General features: G+C 32.2%; 1 pseudogene; it reads left to right on the forward strand.

The window, feature by feature from the left end:
* Nucleotides 1-5,950: 5,950 nt before the first annotated feature.
* Nucleotides 5,951-11,127, forward strand: LOC112096978 (annotated as a pseudogene).
* Nucleotides 11,128-12,331: the final 1,204 nt, after the last annotated feature.

Genomic DNA, 12,331 nt, shown 5'->3' on the forward strand with positions numbered 1-12,331 from the left:
GAACCACATAAAATTTTGTGTCCTTTATTTTTCTGTGATTATTTAGTATGCTTAGTTCCGCATGGAGAGCACAACACGTATAACTGTGAACTATTTGTTTTGTAATTAATACACTTGCTTCCTTGGCCTGCAAAGCCTTCTTGCTTTTAAGGAGCATTCATCCTAGCCAACAGACAAAGGATATTTCTGAAAGTGTGTTCGACATCATCAAATATTTTATAACGTGTGGCAAAATAAGCTAAAATGCGAATTGATAATACTTTCTCGAAAGATATTTATTTCAGCTTTTATGAAAAATATGTTTTTTATTCTGTCCAATTGTTCGTTTCATAATATTTATTGTTAACTTAATGCAGCTAGGGGTAGATACATGGCTCCCTTGAATGTATCGATCGGATGGCAAGGCAGCTATCCACAGCAAAAATGGTGGACTTGGCCAGAAGTTGTGACAAGTTTCAAGTTCGAAGCAAATTTCCATTTTGAGTAAGATTGTCATAAGATCTAGAGCAATTTGTGTCAACTGATTGCATGGATATTTGTTTAATTTCTGTCAAGATGACTGCATGTGTCTTGTTGTCATATGTTTTGCATGAAACTAATTTTGCAGTGTTATTCTTATCTCTTCCCTTCTGCAATGGATATGCAATGTATTACTCTTTCATACGCAGGTTGAATTTACCGAGACACAAACCAAATATTCTATGTGCTTCTCAAGCTATGTGTGTATTTGATTCAAACGAAGTATTACTTGGCTTTCAAGATCTTAGGATAAAAAATAGTGGGTGGTACAATATAGGATAAAATATACTGGACTTGATTTTTTGAATATTTGTTGTTGATCTTGCGTACATTGTTGCTGTTGTGATCGTTGTCTATTTCACTGAGTTGGACCTGGCTGGATTATATTCCATTTTCTGAATTATAGGTCAATTTCAAGAAAGATGATTAAAAAAAAAAAAGCAGAAGAAAACTGGTGTAATTTTTGTCGAGATTACTGTATGGTTTTTTGTTAAATTTCGTGTCAAGATTCTTGGAAGGCTGGGAATCCTGTTGTGATTCATGGGAAGTGATGAAAATTGTATGCAAACTAATATATATGTATGTATGTATTGTCTTAATTCTTCCCATTTAACCAGCAGCAGTTTCTTACATATATGTGATGAAGTAGAAGCACAATTGATTGTTGATTGTCGATTGTCCTAATGTTGCCTTCACTCTTGGACATGATTGTTGTCATGTGTGCCTTAGCATGCCAAGGTACCATCCAGATGCTGAGGTACAGTATTATCTCAATCTTGGACATGAATAGTCTCTTGTTACTGATTATTTTTTGTTTGTTTCTTGTTTGTGATTCTTGATCGAACTGTGAGTGTTTGTTCTTGATTTTGTCGTTTGGTTAAAACCCAAGTCTTGGGATAATCAGATTGGTCCATAATTTTGTCATCCAAGCCATGGTTCAAGTGAAGAATGGAATCGTCATTAATCTTTGATGTTGCTTTGCTGCTGCTAGCAACATCAAAGATAAATAAATCTGTAAGGTATGAATATTGATTAGGCTTTGAATATCTGAATCAGTTAATGGATTTATGTTCTTCTGTTATGATATTGTATTTTGTAAATTTTTAAGTACGTCTAGTATATGTTTTGATTAAAAGGGACTTGCAATAATTCTGGTACCCTAGTGCATTGGAAATGATTTTATTTACTTAGTTGATGGCTCACGCCTCGTTATTTACTTTTTGCTTATTCTGGAGCTAGAGATATCTTTTTTTTTCGGTGCTTTGTTAGTTGAATAAAAGAAGGACGAACCTATGTTCCCTTCAAATTTGTTTATTTTTGCACTTGTATTTGGGGAGTTTTGGGACTTTTATTATATTTACGACAATGGGAGACAATGTTTAGTAGTGGAGTTATTTCATAGATCTTTTGGAATGATTGAATAAAATTTGAGGTATTTCAATATAAAGTTTTTGTGTATAGATTATGTTTTGTAAATAATCTCCTTCTTTATCACCTGTAAGATTTGGGGGATTACAATTCGTTTTTGAAATCTGATTGAATAATAATTTGTCAGTAGCTTCATAAGAATTTGTATGATTTTGAAACATTTTTGGGGACATTAACGAGCAAATTACCTAAAAGGAAGACTGAAAGATGTGGATAACATTTTTAATATCATTCGTTTAGAAAGTAAGGAGAATTCACAGTTTCAAGAAGCTGTAAGAATCAAATGAAACTGATGGGTCGCTACATTTTTTGTTTAACTAATCCAGTCCAAGTGCCTGGAGTTGCTATTCTTTCTTAGATTTGGGTAAGACAGAGAGCTCAGCATCTTCTCCAAATCATTTGCATTTGTATTTAACATGTTTACTTCCACTAACCATTTTCTTCAACCAAAGCCCCATAATTTTGCAAGTGGCTTCTATAAACAATTAGAAAAACTTGCACTACAAGTTGGAATATCTTCTCCCTAAATGTTTTGTCAGTAACAAGCAGGAGGAATGCTTCTTAACCATGTAGTCAAAAGTCTGAAAAAAATACTTCAGTTTCTTCTTCACCAAGTCACGATTGATTAATAACCTTCCTGCCAGGAGACGCAATTAGGCCATTCTGCTTCTTTCTCTCACATCAAGCCCTGCATAATAGTTCTTGCATTGAAACTAATTCCTTCAGGACGCAACATGAGTTCTGGTAAATGAGGCATCTACTTATCTGAATGATGGAGTTCTACTTGAGGCATTGATCAGAACTAACTTGTTTTGCTATGGTGGCTTCATAATCCTCCCCTGGAAAAGAAGCTTGCAATACTTCATAGGTTTTTCCAGTAGCTGCTATAGAAGAAATAAGTTGCATGGCCAACTAAGAGCTAATGGTCCGCTTGAGAATTGCATTTCTGCTTATGCTAAAGTTCAGAGTTCGAATGTTAGGAAATGTTTTTCCCGTGGATGTAAGCCATCTTGACTGAACCACATAATCTGTTGTCTAGTTACTGAATTTTTTTTTTTTTTTCAATTGCTTCTCGTTGTGATTCCTGATTGAATTGTATGTGTTTGTTCTTGTTGAGAATTCAGATTGTGAAGATGAGTCAACAGTTGACCCCAAGGCCATGTTGGCATGCCACCTGAGCAGCCATATCCAGCAGCCAGCAGATGTAGAAGTTGAGGTGTATTCAATGAGCTGGCAGAACAGTTATGCAGGGGAATATCTACACGTGAATACTGCAAGCTGGAGTTTCTAGAATGTTTTCAATGATTGGCTAGTGCAGCTGTAATCTTTTGTTTTATTCATTTCTGTTATCCTTTGAGCAAGCTACCATTTTTCTCGTTTAGTATAAATATGTGAAGAATGTGTATAACTTATTATTCATGTTATCATAATATACAAAAGGGTTGTTTGTTCTCTGCTGCTTGCATATTTAAGCAATTCGTAAGAATTTCAAGTGTTCTTGATTTGGTCATTTGGTTGAAACCAAAGTCTTGAGGTAACCAGATCGGTCCATAAGATCCTGTAATCCAAGGCGTGGTCTAAGTGAAGAATGGACTCGTCATATTAATCGTTGCTGCTGGCCTGCCGCTAGCACTATCAGACGGCCCCAAAAACATTAGGTTAAAAGTATAAATTTCTTAATGGGATATTAAGAAAAAGTTGACAGAAATAACTTGTCAAATATTGAACAATGCTTATTTGAAATATAAACACAAATACGGACTGATTTGGCATAACTCAAATACTAAATATTTTTATACTTATTATAGCCATGTTTGATCTTGCTACTTTTTAAATGATTCACAGACAATAGTTTTATAAAAGTAAAATTTCATGGCAGCAAGCGAAATTGTTATAGAAGGTACAAAATTTGGAAAACAAAACTGCACGGATTACTCATATTTTTTCGTTGTTGTGAATTTGGTTTTTTTGTGGTATAAGGATCTTCTCATAATTTGATTTTCTCTCAAAATTTAATGAAGTGATTTGGCATCCTAATCATAATACTAAGTGCCACAAAATATAAAAGCTCAAAAGAATCCAGATAAGTAGAGTATCTCATTGACCTAAAGAGTTGATGCATGTCAGCACCTTTCATAAGAAGTAAAAGATCAGCTTCATCATGAACTTCGCTTGAAGCTAATTTCTAAAAGAAGGGGAGCTCTTTTTGCATAGTCAAATAGCTTCGGCTCTACACATTGCTCGAACAACAAACCAGCATAGATGGACTTTGGAAGTCAATAATTTGCCCATTATCGGTGGATTTGGATTTTCAGAGGACAAAATCTTTGCTGTTTACGAATTGATGAAACCAAACTCAAATTTGTACTTTTTATCTTCAAGAATTTAAATCAAACTCAGATTTGTATCCGGGGACTCAAACTTTCTTTCTTGAACGTTTAAAAAAAAAATCCAATTTTGATTCTATAAAATTTTCAAAAGAGTAATAATATTAATTAATGCAAGTTGACGAGTAATTTTGGATTTGACTATATTTATTGACTAGCTCATCCACATATTTCAGTTTCACTCAATTTGACTGCCTATTTTCAAATTTAAAAATTTAAAAATATTCCTGTATCAGTAAGAGTGGGTTCAAATTAATTTCTTAGATCTCTACCTAACTCCAAAGTTAGATATTGAGGGTTAGTAATGAGAATATGACACCGATCTTGACAAGAAGCGTAAGCCACCATGACATACCACACTAACGGTCACAATCCATCAATCTTGACAACAAGCACAAGCCTGGTGTCATGATAAGAAATTAAGAACTAATTAAGAAAATTAATTTAATTCTCAATTTCCCAGGTAGCCAACTACTACTTTGACATTGCGTAGCAAGCAATATATGTAGTGTTTATTTTTTAGAGTGAGAGTGAGGAGTGTGGATTTCTCTCACTCTAATGTTTACTTACAATTTGTAAAGGAGAGTGGGAATCTCACTCCGTGAGCCCCATCTAATTTTGGAGTGGAAAGTGGGATTCACACTCCCATGGGGGGAGGTGGAAGTGGGAATCCACTCCCCCCTCTTCCATTTTTATCCTTATATTTAAATAAAATAAATAATATTTAATAAAATAAAATAAATAATATCATATTTATCTAAATAATATTATTATATTATATTATAAATTACATTTATTAAAAATAATAATAATAAAAATACTTAGTTTATTAAATTTAATAATATTATAAATTAAATTTAATAATATTATATTTATTTAAATAATATTAGTTGTTATTTTATAAATTAAATTTATTAAATAATAATATTAAACATATTTAAATATAATATTATTTTATTTAGTTAAAAATAATAATTTGCATTGATTCTAAGTTAAAATTACTTAAAAAGAATATTATTATACTCATAGAAAATTAATAATATTACTATATTTTATCTTTATTTGAAAATATAATATTATTATATTTATTTATTTAATAATAATAAATATTTTATTTTAAGAAAATATTAATTTTGTACAATATTATCAATGATAATGTTTCATTTGTGTTGCTATAATCAATACTTTTTTATTTACATAATTCAAATTAAAATTAATAAAAATTATGATTTACATAATTAAGAATATTAATAATTATTATTAATTTATAAATATAATAAAATAAATATTTTATTTTTCAAATATATTTTTTAATAATTTTGTAATTAAAAATTATAATTCTTTAAATATGGGTAAAACTGTAATTTAAAATAATTTACTCTCAATCCAAGACAATTTCATACTCTCACTCCAGTGTAAGTAAACAACTTACTCCCGCTCCCATTCCACACTCCTAATCCTAAGATTCTCACTCCAATATAAAATGTAAACGCTATCATAATGTGTAAAAACTTGAGTCTTTGGCTATATATATTCATGTTCTTTGTACGATCATGATCATCTAATTAAATTAACAAACATTACGCGGTGAAGCAGAAAGAAAGAAGCAAATCACCATGCTGCTTCAAATGAATTCAAGTTCGAGCTTGTCTTACAAATACAATCCTTTGCAACACGCTGGTAAGCTTCATTCTAATATTTTAATAATGTCTAATATTGAATCATTTTTGTTGACATTTGCATTTTTTTTTAATTAATTTCAAAGCGGGTCTACTTGCACCCTTGAAAAACGAAACTCTGAACATCTAATTTTCAATTAAATTTCTTTTGTTATTAAAATTTTAAAATAATAATTTACTGTGTTAAGAACAATAAAATAAAATAATTTATATTTACACCCTTTTTTGTTTATTCTGTTGTATTTTATAATTTCACCGTAAAAGAATGGTTCACGCACAAATAATGCAAGCTTGAGGCAATCCTTAATTCTTGAACTCACTTTTGAGTACAAGTTAGACACATAAGCCCATAATATCACATATAAGCTTGAGGCAATCCTTAATTTTTGAACTCACTTTTGAGTACAAGTTAGACACATAAGCCCATAATATCACATATGAGGGTGATAGGGATAATATCCCATATTTGCTAAGAATAAATCTTGAGTTAATTATAAAAAATTTGGGCAACCCTCAGTAACTAGCTTTTGTATACGAGTTAAGACTCATGGACTTCTATATGGCATGAGAGTAAACGGTAAACCCAAACCCACAAGTTGGCCTACACCCTTTCATGGGGATATTGAGGAAAATACCCTACATTATTGTGAATAGTGGACTAAAATTATATGTTTTAGGCAATCCCTACCTCTTGAGCTAACTTCTAGATTCCAGTTAGTGCCATAAGCTTCTATAAATCACATTTTTCATTGCACGAAATAATGCATGGAATAGATGAAAAATTAGCATGTCAAGTAGTCAAATCTATCTATGTATGTTGTAGTTAGTAAGCATGAGAACTCTATTGATCATTTTATCAGTAATGTTGACCGAGTAATTAAAAAATACGCTAACAGCCCTGTTCATTTTTAGGCATTAACTAAATACAATAATTCCTAATACAATAATGTTAGAAACAATACGATAATGCCAGAGCCATACCTATTTGTACAAAATGTCATTTGTAGGCATACAATAGAATAATTCCCAATACAATAATGTTAGAAACAACACAATAACCATTTGTACAAAATTGATGTGGCCAAGTATTATTGCTGATGAGACGCAAACTCTTTTCTTTTTTTTTTTTCTATTTCGTTTTGATCCTTGGTTATGTGGCTGCCACTTACCCTGCTTTATTTGGAATGGCTAGTTTTCAAGCTAATTAATAACTCTTTATCTGATAAATTTTTTATTCTTTTGTCCATTTAGGTTCTGTTAAAACATTCCAGTCGCCGTTGACGCAAATAAATGGCTTGGTAAATAGAAGTGAGAGCAACAAGTACTCTATCGAATGTTCCATACGAAGTTCATTTTATTTAACCAATAAAATTGGAAAGAATGAAGATATAATCAATAGAAAACAAAAACAATTGAATAAAGCAACAGTTCCTTTGGCGCCATAAGATGGTTATGCATCAAAACCCCAGGATAAGAATATTGTTTCAACGAGCTTCGTGGATGTTTTGATCAAAAAGTTATATGCATTCTATCGTCTTTCCCGTCCCTATGCTTGGACTAGTATTGCTTTATATATATGTGTGTGTGTCTATATATATACATATATACATACATACCACATATACATATGTGATTATATACAATGACATAAAGTTTCTTTAGACCGACAAATAATTTCTTTCAGGTTGTAGGGATAATTTCAGCTTCTTTGCTTCCAGTACAAACTACAAAGTCTTGCTGATTTGACTTCCACATTGTTCGTGCAAATATTGAAGGTAAATTTTAAGTGACGGAGAAACTAACAGCTTGCTTATTTGGATAACATTAATTCTTTGTCATGAATATTACAGTCCATAGTGCCCACTGTGATGATAAATATTTTTGTGACTGCCATAAACGAATTGTAGGATGTTGAAATAGACAAGGTATATCAGTCAAGAACTACGTAGAGGTGGCCAACGGGTCGTGCCGTGTTGTGCCGGCTCAGGCCCATCAAAGGAAGCCCATGCGTGTTTGTACTCGTACCGTGCTTAATTTTTTTTTTCTTAGGCCTGGCCCACCACATGTGCTGTGCCCACTCATGCCATACCCACACGTGCCGTACTGTGCCTAAGAAAAAAAACCCACTAAGTTTTTTTCCTTTTTTATTTTTTTAAGAGCACATGCTAAGTTGTTTTATTTTTTTCAAGCCTTTATACTTTTTTGGATCCATGTGTCTTTATTCAAATTTAATAGAATAAAGAATTTAAAACTCAAGTTCATATTCAATAATAATAAATTAATAATAATAAAAGAATGTAATATTAATTACTAAGTTTGACTCTATATTAGAATTCTTTCTTAGTACTTAACAACAACAACAATAATAACTTTTTTTTAAGGGTTAAGTTAATTGTTAACTTGGAATTACGTAGAGTCATATATCATAGTTTATGATAATATTAATACACATTTTATAAAATTATGATATCAATTATTTATTTGATAAATTATAAACATAAATCAATTTTTTTAAACTAAGAATTAAATAAATTTTGAAAACTTGGGCTAATAAAATATATTAAAAAATTCAAATTATTTATAAAATCATAAAATTTTAAGTTTACTTTCACTACAAAATGAAACGTGCTTATTGCGTACTTTTTCGTGTGCCATGTTTTGGTCAATCTCTAATCGTGCCAGGCTTTTAAGGCCCATGTGCCTAAAATCTAAGCCCAACACGGCCCACATGCGTGCCGTGGCATGCCACGTGCTCTACCCAAATGTGCTCGTGCCGTGCCGTGCTGTACTGACACATGTCGTGCCTCGTGCCTTTCAGCCCATTGGCCACCTCTAGAACTACCCATATTTTTCTTATTTCTTGCTTCAAAATTTTAGCTGCTTTGCTAACAAATCAGCTTCACATTGTCCTCCGGAGACTTTTGAATGGGAGAGGGAATTGCAGTTGCTATAATATCTACATTGACGGTAAGCAAACGGCCAACCAAAGGAACTGTTGATCTTAGATTAAATACATAAGCTGAAGGCGACCCTCACTTATTACCTAGCTTTTGAATAGAAGTTCATGGTCTTTTATATAGAATCAAAACCAAACACATGCACGAACGAACTTATTCTACCTTTTCACGTGACAAAAGCCAATCAATAAAGATCTGTCTGCATGTGATGGATGATATCAAGGAGAATCCTACTTTGGTTGAGAATAAATCATACATTAGGGCAAGGAAAAATGACTAGTTTGCGTGTGACAAGGACAAGGAAAAAAGAATGGCCCATACGCGACAATGGTTTTTAATGGACTTTTTTTCACATTGGTTGAGAATGATTCTTAGGCCAAGTATATAAACTTGAGGCAATTCTTAATTAATTTTAACAATCTTTTTTTGCATATGTGGACTTTAGTATGTTATATAGCATTAGAGTCGAACTTATGCACCAGTGGGCGTACACTACTTTAACTACCACGTGACAAGGTGCACAAAAAATCAGCCCGCAAGTGACTGGGATGTTAAGGAAATAAATCCTATATCAGCTAAGAATTAGTTAAACAAAAAATATAAGTGCGAGACGACTGCCCAACTCATGAGTCTAGCATTTCATTATGAGTTAAGCTCATGGGTTCATTTTTCACGTTTCAGTTTAATTGGCATGTGAAGACGGGTGCATTCTTAGGACACGGACTGTCAATTTATTGCAAAATTATATAACCTTTAATTGATTGATCTCAATTTTCTGAGTCTGGCTATCGGGGTTATGCTTCGATCTCCGCCAACTGTTATCGCCCTTATCTTACGGTGGATACTTGGAGCTGCTTATTCGATCAATGTAATAAGCATCAATTGGTTCTGTATATTTGACATGTTTGAAGAACATAATACAAATCCAAAATCAGAAATTTAAGTGCTTTTAATTTATGAGAACTCAATTCAGTTATAAAACTTGCAACTTTTTCTTTCAATTTCCTTGTGTTGAAATATAAATTCATTATTAGCCGACTAATTTCAAATTGTGTTGTCCCTAGCCTTTGCATATGTTGTATATAACCGCCAAATTTGTTTTAAAGTTCATCTAATTGTTCTTCTCAATATTCCAGCATCCCTTTCTTCGATGGAAGGGAAATCCATTGCTGGCTGCACTGACCATCATCACTCTGAACAGAATTCCACTTCAATTTCCTTTCTTGGTACTTGTCCAGGTGTTTACGAATTCTTTTTTTTTCCTTATTATTACTCGATCAAACTTGAGTGACCAGTCAAGCTACACTCATATATGTACATTTAATTCATTACAATCTTAAACTAATCAAAATGGATTTGGTATTTACAGAAATACGTGCTTGGTAGATATGTAGTACTTACAAAAACATTACTGTTTGCAGCCGCTTTCATGAGAATCTTCAACGTTGTAATCGCATTTGTCAAGGTAATTCAGAAATAAAGTACCTGAAAAAAAAAATTAAAACTCTATCTCATGCCCATCATCGCCATATATAATTTACTTGTTTTGAATTTACAATAGGATAGGCCTGATGTTGAGGGCAACAAAAAATTTGGCGTTTGAACGCTCCCTGTCATCTTAGGCAAAGAAAGAGTCAGTAAAATATTTTCTTTGTCGATATTTATTTCTTGGGAATATGAGTAAATTAGTTCGTCTTAGAAAATTTTTAATATCCTATTTTTATCCCTAATGTTAAAACGGTAAAAAAAAACACACAATATTGAAGAGTGAATGTGTATTTATGTGAAAATGTAACACTTTCAATTCGGCAGTATATTTTTTTCGCTACTATTTTAACACTAGGGATGAAATAAGCAATTAAAATTTTACTGGGTAAAAAGGTAATAAGAATTGGCTGACGATTGTTATTTTCTTCTCGAAAGCTATTTTCAATTTCTGTTAATATGTTGTTAGTGGCTTATGAGGTGCTGTACTAGCTGGAGCTTCGTCATCTTTCCTGCTGTGGAAACTTGTCAATGTAAGAATTTTATTACGTTATACAGAATTTTAGCCTTGTATGTATGTGCCTGAATTTGATCTTTATCAATCTTTAAGATTTTTTTCTTTTTTCTTTTTTTTTTAACTTGTAGGTGTTAGGCCACTTGGTAACTCTATGAAATGAGAGTTATCATTGCACTTTTAAACTTAAATTAATAATACTTTGAGAGTAAATGACATGTTTTTATTGCATTTTAGTTTTACTTTGCATGAATAACTATTTTATTATAAATTGCATTGTATTACATTGTTTTAGAAAAATTTGTGTGCTTAAATCATATGCATAATTATAGGTGTCCGAAAGCTTAAATTTCAATGAATGAAGGCTTGTAAAAGATGAAAAAAAACTTGGCTATAAAAAAAATTGAAATAAATCTAGAACAGTACAGTTGCTATTGTCGTTGTTGTCGTTGCTGTAGGAACCATTGCTGTAGCAACCATTGCTGCAGCAATCCTAGAACAACGACAGAGAAAATTATGCACGGGATACTTACAGAATTGCGATCTGCGGTTTCCTAATCTGACTTATGCGCGCCCTAGGCTTCCGTTTACCCTAATTTTCAGCTATAAAATAAGCAAACATCATAAGAAATAAAGAGGGTTGACACCCAAGGAGAAAAACCACAAGAAACAAAAGAAAAACAAGATTCAAGAGAGAGATTAAGGGCTGCACAAGAGGAGAAATTGCAGAGATCGATTGGGAGCTCAGTCCTTTTTATTCTTCTCTTGCTTTCTTGTTTTCTATTTATTCATGGGGATGCGTTTCATGGCTGAAACTTTGTTCTTTATTTTTCTTTTGCAAATCATGAACTAAATTTATTTGTAGTTGAGTGATAAACAATCTTGATGGTTTATTGACTGAAAATATGTGTTACTACATGTTTGCTGTAGTATTTTGTTTTGATAGCATTTATTTTTATTCATTATTTCGGCTGATCACCCATTTAATGATACAAGTTAGGAGAGAGCCACAAAAAGGCCTATCTTAGTGGAACATATCAAAGCAATACTTGGTTTTAGATTGGGTTTGCTGGATTGAGTTTTACTTGAGTCCCAAAAGGGTCATGCTAAATCTAAAATTAGTGATGAACTAGACATATGGATTATCTTGTAGAGTAAATAGAACTTAAGCGTATAATGCTATATCTTATGTTGGCATAACAATTGATCACTGTTATGTTGCATATAGATATAAGATATCCAACATGCGACGGCTGAAGATGCATAAGGATTCTTCCCATTAGGAGAGTTTATTCACTCAACTACTCTAAATTCTCATTGGTTTTATCATTGAGTTTGACGTGAATATTTACTTTGTTGCAT

This window comes from Citrus clementina, unplaced genomic scaffold (assembly GCF_000493195.1).
Source record: "Citrus clementina cultivar Clemenules unplaced genomic scaffold, Citrus_clementina_v1.0 scaffold_7, whole genome shotgun sequence".
Taxonomy (NCBI): domain Eukaryota; kingdom Viridiplantae; phylum Streptophyta; class Magnoliopsida; order Sapindales; family Rutaceae; genus Citrus; species Citrus x clementina.